Source organism: Alosa pseudoharengus, unplaced genomic scaffold (genome assembly GCF_046254945.1).
Source record: "Alosa pseudoharengus isolate Yale_2024_CS ecotype anadromous, Long Island Sound unplaced genomic scaffold, YU_APseudo_1.1 YU_APseudo_1.1_scf_18, whole genome shotgun sequence".
NCBI classification, from domain to species: domain Eukaryota; kingdom Metazoa; phylum Chordata; class Actinopteri; order Clupeiformes; family Clupeidae; genus Alosa; species Alosa pseudoharengus.
The window spans coordinates 14,261,820-14,272,081 of record NW_027468650.1 but is presented as its reverse complement, the minus strand read 5'-3'; positions in this window follow the sequence as shown (position 1 = coordinate 14,272,081).

The window sequence follows — 10,262 nt, the reverse complement described above, 5'->3', positions numbered from 1 at the left end:
CCCGCTTCGCAGCCAGGGCCACTGCCAACTCCAGCCTAAAGCCATCCGGCGGGGGCAGGGGCTCCAGGTCTTCTCGCCGCGTCTCCTCCTCCTCATCCGAGGCCGCTTCCTCAGGCCGCTCTCCCGGTCCCACGGAGTCCTTCTCAGCCAGCGAGCACTCCTCCCGTAGCCAGGCCCAGACGATGGCTGCTCTCCTCCAATGGCTCCGACAGAAGGAGAAGGCCTCTACAAGTTTTATAGTAGCCCTTACAAGGGCTCTCACCGGATCCACTTGCGTGGGCCTCCACCCAGTAGTGAGGTCTCCCGCTCTCAGCTTCTCTCGCTGGGCGGAGGCCATGTTCAAAAGTCACTTCTGACACCAATGTAACGATTGATGAGACTCACAGTTGTCCAATCAAAGGTTTATTAGCGGAAGCGGGATTCACACATACACCAAGACACCATTACACAGGAAACACAAGGGAAGTCCATAAAACAAGCACGATACACGAACAGGGTAGTCACATACAATACACCGGGTAAAACACATGAGGTACAACCTAAAGAAAGACTACACAAGCTAACACAAACGTGACAAGGTAAACATAATTACACTCACTAAAACCGACATTACACAATCCAGCATTCACACACATTGCATTCTGGGAGGCAAGCAGTCAGTCCAGAAGGCACCGACGTTACAATATTGTCGGGTTGGGCGGGGCCGATTGGATCTCCAAAATAGGTCAGGTGGGCGCGGGATATAAAAAACCCTGACCCGCGCATCACTACCGGAAGGTAATGCCTTATACCGAGAGAAGCTGGTAGGGGGACAGTTGGTAAGTGTTCTTTTAGTCTTCTGTAATAAACTTGTTTTATTTTGCTTCATTTTATGTGTAGGGACCTTGAGTGGAGTTTCAACCACCATCATGACTAAGAAGCAACCTGTGGACCACTGTTATGGGGTGTGAGGTGCACATAATGATGCCCTGCCCACAGTAATAGTGCAGTGTTGGATACATGGTCAGGGACCACCTGGCTGCAATGCCTTCGCAGACCACCAGAGCACAGCCTTGCTTTATTAGTCTCCCAAAGGAGACATTTGTTTTGGACACCGGGAAATTGCAGCAAGAGTTACAACAAATACACACAACAAGCACAAAGTTAAAACAATTAAAGGACAAATATACAGTAAACATTTGGGCAAATTCCAAATTACCATTCTCTATACTTAAAAAAGCCATCCTTCATGAATTCTATTCATGAACACTCATTCCTACTTCCATTAAAACATCTATGCATTCAGTTATAAATATACATTCATTTATCCATTCTTAAATATCCATACATTCAATCATGAATATGCATTCATTCCTCAAGTCTGCTTGGGAGCAGCTATGACAATGTTAGGAGATATCCTAACTCTACTGAAGTGATAAAAGGGTGAAAGGTCTTTAGAAATAGTTATACATTTGTACTATTTTGAAAACACCGACACAATACATAAACTATGAATAGAAACAAATTAACAAACTCATTAACAAAGCCAGATCAAGAATTACATCACAGCACAAGCTCAACATAGTAAAGTCTGCTTACTTGTATACCTTGAGATCTCCTGTTGTATTGGCACTGAACTGCGAGGGTCCTCAGGGACCAGAGAAATCTTCCATTTGGGCTCTTTCAGTTTTACTGTCAAAGCTGTAAAAAGGCTCATCTACAAGGTTCTTCTATGTGACAAAGTGGGAAAGAGAGAAATAGTATAAATACATAGAATTTAAAATATAGTTAAATACATATCGTTTAAGTTTAGGCATTTTTAACGATGTAAGGTGATTTTTTATCACTACTTCTACTAATCTGACCTTAAATTAAGCAAACCCATCTAGCACAGGGTACAAAACAATAAGAATCTTTCCACGTCCTTGTGCTTGTCTTAGGCTGATCCTACACTGACATGACTGTGCACTGAAATGAATGTTCTGGCTCTGGTCCCAGAGGAGGAGTTTGTTGGCTGCTGCTACCCTGAAATTCTCTAAGGAGATGACAAGGTAACACCTGTTGTGCTTCACTTCACATCACAGCTCAACACACACGCAGACACACACACACACACTAATTTTTCAATGTTTCTCTCCTGGTCTTATAAGTTGTAGCCCAAGAAGCCTAGAAGAATAAAAGGGAAAATACAAATGCATCTTTGCCTTGATGTCTGTTTTATTTGCAAGACCATAGATCTTTTGCAGATAAGATTAAAATATTTCTCAGTCTCACTGACATTTAGCAAGAATTTCACAGGGTTATCTTTGTACTCAAGGACAAAGGGAAGGAGATATGCATGTGCATGGTAAACAAGACAGCACTAAGGCTTGCAAGTCACTTTCTTAGCTTGAGGGACAGCAAAAGGCCTATAAGTCTCTATTGCCAGAGGATACTCCCAAGAGAGGGCTACAAGGCAGTGCAATAAAACAGGGCCTAACTAATTTGTTCTATCTCAGACACTGTAGTCCATGAACATCACTAGAGAACTTGCGATTTTATTGAGATTTTAAATAATCACACTTATTAAACTCTTGTGGAGAAGAAGTCTGAAATGCAGACATTTTGGCCTACAAACTTTTGTCTGATTTCAAGTGGGTTTTGTGATCTTCAGTATGTTAAGACATGGAACTTTGATTTTTGCTACATGTGAGCTAACTTGCAGTGCAACTTGCAATAATTGGTTATCTTTGGTTAGCTCCAGAATCTCCTTATATGGGCAAAGAGGGCAGCTTTAGGTCCTTTTTGTTGGCAAACTTCAGAGGTCTATTATCCCACTTACAGCACACAAACCCTGTGTGTGCGCGGGCTTTGGTCACAGATGAGGAGTCTGTTGGCTGCTGCACCACTGAGATTCTATAAGGAGATGACAAGGTGACACCTGTTGTGCTTCATTTCACAACACAGCTCAACACACACATACGCACGCACGCGCACACACACAAACACTACACATCCACTCAGTATGGAAGTAGGTCAGAGAGGTCATCTATACCCATCTCTGTGTCTGTGGGAGGTGATGGACAGAGGACTGCTGCGATCTTGAAATCTTAACCTCAAATTTGACCATGGCATGCCATTATGTATCACTGCAGACTATACTCCATAGTCAACTGTACCTGTCTATACTGTTAATACTGCACATACACTTATTTTTAATACTCTTATATTGTTACTGCTAATACACTGCACATATCTGTGCATATCTGTCTATATCCCCCCCACACACACACACACAAACACATACACACACCCCACAAACGCCCCCTTGCCTGTTGAGCTGCACCACGACAATGGACCACTTGACAGGGACAACCATGAGGTGGCGGCGCTACCCTACCCTACCCTAGCATACTATTTATATTACAAATGTACATACTGTAAACATACCATACATATCTGTCTTTATTGTCCATACTGTAAATCCATACTTATTCTGCTCTTATAATTTCATTAATACACTGCACATATCCCTACTGTGAACCATGCCACTTGCTTAACTGTATACTACTGTCCATACTGCACTATATGTCATATACTGTTTACAGTGTGAAGTTGCGAATAGCTTAAATACATTTAGGGGTGTGTTCAGTCCACATTCGGGGTGCTTTTGTTATCAAATGTCCGATGCTTGGCGAAAAAAGTTTTCTTGATCAGTCATGGGTGTGTTTTGGGCGTAACATCCTTGAAACCAATGAGAATGACATCTGTTATTCCCTTTAACACCAAGCAGCGCATGCAACTTCAACAGCGCATTGGTATTTTGATAGTCAGCGGCACATTTGAAGGAATCTGCTTGCACGCGAAACCGTATGGAACAGGTATTCCACTAAACCATGTTTTACTAAAACCTACAAGAGTATAGCCTACACACATCTGCACTCGTCTATTATTTGAAGTCATTGGCAAAGTGAAACTAACTTCACCGTGGTCTCATAGTCAATGACAAAACAGTTCTACACAGTAAATTACTTTCACTATTGACTGACAAGGGGTTACCATCGAAAACATAGCCTGAAAAAAGCAACACTTACCCCAATAGTGTTCGAAAGACTGAAATAAAATCCTATTTTATTTATTATTCCTATAAAAATACTATGATTTTTAGAGGGTATAAGATAGCGAATTTTGGATTATGCGCCAGACCAAACCTATTGCCACACCCCTGGGCGCAAGGCTTAATAAAAGTGCATGGCGAAATATTTGAGTGTAAGATAGGAATATCTTTGTTGTACACTGACCTTAAATTAAGTGAACCCAGCTAGTACGGGGTAAAAACAATAAGAATCTTTCCACGTCCTTGTGCTTGTCTTGATCCTACACTGAAATGCCTGTCTACTAAAATGAATGCTCTAACTCCGTTCACTGGGGAGGAGTCTGTTGGCTGCTGCTATCCTGAGATTCTCTAAGGAGATGACAAGGTAACACCTGTTGTGCTTCACTTCACAACACAGCTCAACACACACACACACACACACACACACACACACACACACACACACACACACACACACAGACACACACACAGACACATAAACCACACATCCATTCAGGATGGAGGCACGTCAGAGAGACCATCCATACCCATCCCCATTCTTAACCTCAGATTTGACCATGGCATGCCATTACGTAGTCCTAAACCTCCTTCTTAGATTGTTCAAATCAGTCTTTTACTTTTCAGCAATAACCAAATGTCATTGAAGCGTATCATACAAATAGTAAATACTGAAAAAATACATAGTCAACATAGTCGGCACCACAACATTCCCTTTTCTCTCCTGGTCTTATAAATTGGAACCCAAGAAGCAGAGAAGAATAAAATGGAGGAAATCTATGCCTTGATGTCTGTTTTATGTGCATGACCATCTCCTGCAGATTGGATTTAAATATTTCTCAGTCTCATTGACATTTAGCAAGAATTTCACAGGTTTATCTTTGTACTCAAGGACAAAGGGAAGGAAACATGCATGTGCATGGTAAACAAGACAGCACTATGACTTGCAAGGCACTTTCTTAGCAACTTGAGGGACAGCAACAGACCCATGAGTCTAAATTAGTTCGGCAGCCAAATGCCATAATTCAGTTGAACCTGGTTTTGTCGGTTAAAGTTTTTTTTTTTTTTTTGCTGTTTCTTGTTGCTTAGGGCTAAACTCAATAAGATTAGAGAGGGTGCCTGGTGATATCCTTTGGGCAATTCTCGATATTAAGCCTTTCTTGTTCAATGTGTTGAATATAAGGCAAGGCACTACAGGTGAATAGGGTAAAACAAATTACTATAACTAGCAGATCTCACTATGAAACTTCCCCAGTTGAGTACTTACATTAAGACATTAAGATCAATTTCCAAAAGATGATTTTATATTCCTCTTTTTAGTCAACTTTAGCAGAGGTGCCAATAATTCTGGAGGGTACTGTATGTGAGTTGCATAGGCATTTGGATGAATGTAAGAACTACAGTAATGCTTCTGTAATTCTTTGTGGTTTTGTATTGTTTGATGACATAAGAGAAACAAATGCACTGATTGGGCCCTGACCAGGTTTGGTCAATTGAAGTTCTCAATTGACAGCTATGTAGCCTGCCCTATTTGTCATTTGCACCAATTGGGCTATGTAAGAAGTATAATGGATATGTGTTCAGTTGTTTGCCAATGAACAACATGGCAGAAGTGTTCCTTGTCTTAATTCATGTATAATACTGAAAAAAATGTAGGCACGTCAGAATTACAGTTATGCCGCTTATATAATGTAGCCTATAGTGCTTTTTTAATGTTTGATGACAGGATAGAGGCTTAAGGAAAGTCCTAATGATCAGCCTACTTATTTGTATGTCCAGCAGCAGACATGGAACGTTATTAACAGGTTCAGGAACTTTATTTTTTTGTTCTAACCGGTTCAGGAACGTCAATTTTAGGGTTGAACCGAAAAACCGGAAACGTTAAAATACTGTTTCTGATCGGAACAAACCAATTGGGGAAAATTTCTGGTTGAAAGCCCTGATTACAAGTTTAATGTAATTTAATGTTTGAATATGCAAATTAGGCTTGATGTAATTAAATATGTGCTGATTTGCATAAATTGAAAAAAAAAATCTGTATATTGGATAAAGCCAGGTTCAAAATACATTTTTCATTGTGTTGACATATTACCGGTAGATGAAAAGACTTTTCACAGGGACAGGGAAAACTCATAGGGAAAATATTGTCAATAATCTAAACACCATCAATAGCTGGATGACACAGAACTTTCTAAAACTCAACCAAGACAAGACAGAAGCCATCCTTATTTCCACCCCTCATATACTGAAAAAACTGGCACATTCACAGCTAGCCATTCCTGGTTTCTTCACCACCACTTCTGCTGAGCTAAGAAACCTTGGCGTAATAGTCGATTCTATCCACTCCTTTAAATCACACATCAAACACATCACCAAAACAGCCTTCTTCCACTTACTGTAAAACGCATTTCTAAACTCCGTCCCTCTCTCCGTCACCCCATCTGCTGCCGAGACTCTCATTCATGCCTTCATCACCTCAAGGTTAGATTACTGCAACGCCCTACTCACTCTCCACCTTCATAACCATGCTTAAAACACATCTATTCAGAATAGCTTTCCCCTCCTCCTCCTGACCCATTCCACTGCTTCATAACTGTTTTTTTATCATGTTTCTAATTTTCATTTTATTTTTCATACAATGTCTTCTTACCACTTTGCTCTGTGTCTGTGTATTCTTGTTCTCTGGTGTGCAGTGTCATCTGTGTCTGTGCCTCTGTCTGTATGCAACATCAGCAACTGAGCCGGCGTGATAACGTTGAAAGCCAAGTTCACTTGCTTGAATGGTAGTGCTGTAGTTCTTTGGAGGGGTTTTACAATAGGAGACCATGAAACAAACCTAATAAAATAAAGAAAGACAGTGTTTAATACGCCTCCATGATCAGAGTATATACAATGAATAAATTAGTTACATGTACTGAGTAAATCCAACAACACTGAACTTATTATGGCCATGCCACATCTGTTCATGGTCCTTAGCAAACAAAACGGTAAAAGTCCCACAGGATTTCGACTTCTCTGTCCCTCTTCCATGGCTCAGTGAGTTCATGTGTACATGGATAGAGAAACAAGCTCATGCATACACAAGGAAACTATATGATGTATTCAGTCAAGACACCTCCCGATGGGCTTCAGCAGGGTGTCACGGGAGTCGGTGTAGCCACCTGCCACAGTAAGTCCTTCCATGCCAATAATACCCATCCTTTAGAAGAAGGGACGTCATCCCGGCAGTGGTGGTGATTGCTCAAGGACTCTAGACAGCTGAGGGTCCCCATAAGGGTCACACAGGAGATGGAATGGTATGTCCAACATCTCACAGTTATCTAATTAAGGATCTTGTGACCTCAAATGTCTTACAGAAGGTGTCACCCTCATTCACCCTCACTCTTAGGCCTTCACAGTCACATTGTCGGAACCCTGTGTGTAGCTTCACACTTTCTTTGGTGTGTAAATATGTCTTGACAGTTTTCTTGACCCCAAGTCAAGTGATAATGTAAGACTCAGATGCCTTTGGCTCAACACCTCCTTGACTTCTTCTTGGTGCAAACAGCTGAACTAGTGTTTCTACATGGATATGATGGTTAGAGAGGTCAGCAGCCAGCTACCCTATAGACTTAATATCTTCAGTAATATAATTGATGATCTCCCTGTATGCACAATTTACATTTCATTTGAGATACAGTACATATAGCCTTTTATTTATGGAGTTAATATTACATTTCAACATAGACACAATGCTTTTACATTTGTAGATCTGTAAGCACCTACTGTGCATGTGTAACTATCAAGGGCAAAAGTTCTGTGGTCAAGCGTTTTTTTTGCAATTTAATTGGCTTATGTGTTTTAGTACCATTTGTATTTGTAACACACTGTAGCAGCAGTTCTGTGTGCACTCAGACTCTGATTCCAAAGAGCAGCTGCTGTACAAATTCATAAGGGTGTGAAGGTACATTGACAAGTGCTTCAAAGGCCATCTGAAGTTGATGGAGGAACCTGAGATGAAATTCACAGGTTTATCTTTGTCCTCAAGGAAACAATACCAGTGCCAGTAGTACAGTGTTTGGTCTCCTAAAAAAGACAGATGTGGTTGTCTATTGGACTAGTTTCCTATCCATAAATAAAAGCTTGGTAGGGATGAAAAATCAAGCAGCAGTTTATGTCAGTATCAATTGTCATTGGCTCTATACACAAAGGCATTCGTTATTTTCAAACAACCAGTAAACAAATAAAATTTGTTTAAAAAATAAAAATCCACAACGGACAGATCCAGATGAATTGCTGTTTTCTAACTACATAGGCACAATTAAAAAACTTAATACAGACCTCACTGAAAGGGTTCCAATCAAAAAAACGATGCAATGTGCTTGACAGACAGCATGAGTGATATAGAGAAGATGAAGTGCACATGGATGGATCAGTAGGTTGGGATTTTCTATATGGCCAAGGACACGTCAAGGAGGACACTGAAAAACAGTCGGAGACAGGGTCAGAGAGGCAGGGTCAGATCTCACAATAGCAAACTCCAAATTAGGGACCCAAGTTCTGGTGTTGATAATGCTCTGCCATTCTCCCCCACAGCGCCTGCTCCCTCCTGTCTAGATCAGAGTCATTTGATCCTCACGACCATATTGGGATGGACCACCCCACATAAAAAGGACGAATCAACCATGGCCTTGGCATTGGGGGCAGATACAGTGAAGACCAACCCGGATGTAAGTAGTCAATTTGCTGCTACAGAGAAGACTAGACCAACAGCTGAATAGATACATAGAGAGTTGGATGGATGAGGATAGCAAGAATGATAGCTAAATTGACATGGCTGAGGCTGACTACAATCAAAGACAGACCTATAGATCAGTTTAGTTAGCATTCTATGCAAGGACTCAAAATGTACATGCAGCACAACTGCTGTAACACTGTGTGATCTGATTGCTTCTTGTCTGTTCACTTACAGCAAGTGACATCATATCTGCGTAACAGAACATCTGAGGCTTAACCCAGACAAGGTGAAATTTACAGAGTGAAAATATCACAAAACAATAGTCAGCAACACTTTACTGTAAGGGTACAATTAATTATCATGAATTCATGCATGAATTAATTCATGATCTATGCATTACTTCATTCCTTTATATCTTATGAATCATCAGGAATTTACATGAGTTCATAGTCTCTCATTCATGACCTCATGCATGAACAACACACCAACTAAAGCATTTGGTATGAGGGGTACCAGTACATTATTATGATTTATGATTTATTAAGCATAAATTCATGCAAATTCATATACCCTTACCATAAAGTGTTATCGGGTAATTCAATGTGCTTTATATAAACAAAAACAAAGAATAAAAAAAGCATAAAAGGGCAATTTAAAAAAAATTAAATAAAAAGTAAAGTACATCAAATAGAGTTATATGGATGTCATCCATAAGTTGGTTCCAGAGCTGAACCGCATAGCAGGTAAAGGCTGCTGTACCATCTATAGTTCTAACAGTGGGTTTTACCAAGAAGTGTATGTCTGATATAATTATATAAACAAGCTGTAGTGCTTTAAAGTCAATTCTGTGACTTACTGGAAGCAGGTACTGGAGTAATGTGGTCAGTTCTTTTTTGTGAGAAAAGCATATGCTGCCTGCTGCTGCATATTGTATCAAATCAACTCTACTGAAGATATATGCATGAATGAGTTTTTCTAAATCATGTTTTGACATCAGTCATTTTGCCAATGGTTTTTGGTTTTAGTTATTGCTTTAATGTGGCTATTAAGACAACTGACAAGAAGAGTGACAACCCTAAGACTTTCCTCCTTTTTACCAAATAAAGTTACTTCAGTTTATTTTTGTTGACATCTAGTTGTTCATTTGGTCATTACACTGACAAAGAGATTCAAGAGATTCAAATTGTTCTTGAAGTGGGACCATGTAAACAATAAATAGCAGTGGCCCCAAGATCGGTCCCTGGGAAACACCACAGGTCAAGGACGTTGGTGTTGATGTACAGTTGCTAATGTTAGCAAAGAAGCTCCTCTGTTGTAGATATCATTTTAACTAATTGATTAAGCTATACCTGTAAATCCAACCCAGTGTTCAAACCATTTCAAACCTTAACTTAAAAAAAAAAATCAACAACACTCACACACCACGCTGACCAGTAAGTTTGGGACCAGTCCAGTTTGAATCCATAAATTAAA